This window comes from Tupaia chinensis, unplaced genomic scaffold (assembly GCF_000334495.1).
Source record: "Tupaia chinensis unplaced genomic scaffold, TupChi_1.0 Scaffold000333_1, whole genome shotgun sequence".
Taxonomy (NCBI): Eukaryota; Metazoa; Chordata; class Mammalia; order Scandentia; family Tupaiidae; genus Tupaia; species Tupaia belangeri.
Window position 1 is genome coordinate 3285799 of NW_006159827.1, and position 896 is coordinate 3286694.

Consider the following 896-nt stretch of genomic DNA (forward strand, 5'->3'; position numbering starts at 1 on the left):
GTGAGACTTTCGCTTTCCTAAAATTCTTTGGAGCCAAACTTCTGCCAGGTGGCTCTCGGCATGCCTCTCAGTATCAGTCTCAGAACTACTGACCCCGTTGTCTCTTCTTCTCACTCACTTTTCCTGTTCTTGAGGGGAAAAATATATCTTTCCCTTTTCTTTTGCCCTCCTCAGACATCCTGGTTCCAGATTCTTAGGCTTGCAGCTCTGCTTTAGTAATTAGAAATGATTTCTCCAAAAATTTTAATGTTCTCCCTGAAACGATCTGGTGCCAGATGTTAAGATGAAATGTCACTTTGCTATTAATTACTGTTAATTTTATTATACATTAATTATTCACTTATTTAACTTTCCATCACCTTCAGTATTACACATTTTTCCTGGTTTTCTTTCTGCCCCAGAGTTAATAGATGTTCTATCTGTGACTGATAAATGAACTAGTTCTTGTTGCATTTTGGGTAGAGATCTTGCTTTATGCAAAGCTAAGGGGAGCACTAGCCACCGGAAAATTCTTTTGGAGTGTTAAGGAGTTCCTATGGGGTCCCTTCCACTTCAGTTTTAGATTCCAATTTACCCTCCCAATCCTGACTTCCTTCTACCCATTGGCCCCGCCGTGCTCTCAATGCCTACTGCAGTGTTTTACACAGGATGGGCACTCAGCAAATATTTGTAAACCATAACGAAAGTCTACACGATAGCAGATTGGCTGAATTGATCATCTTTGAGAAATCATAATATATCTTCTGCTGTCTCTTCTCTTCTGTAGGACCTCCATGTGGTGCAAGTAACTGATCCCTGGAAAGCAAGGCTGTAATGTGAGCCGGCCACTGGTAACTTATTGGTTGTTATGACAGAGGGGAGCATCACCTGGTGGTGTTCATGTCCCGATGGCAAAT

The 896-nt window shown here is 41.6% G+C and overlaps 1 long non-coding RNA gene across 1 annotated transcript in view; it reads left to right on the forward strand.

Annotated features, from left to right (window-relative positions):
- The first annotated feature begins 755 nt into the window (after window positions 1-755).
- Window positions 756-896, forward strand: part of LOC102484755 (uncharacterized) — a 7370-nt gene continuing 7229 nt past the window's right edge. The window contains exon 1 of the long non-coding RNA XR_335073.2: window positions 756-830. This is a non-coding gene — a long non-coding RNA (uncharacterized LOC102484755). The remainder of the gene's footprint in view (window positions 831-896) is intronic.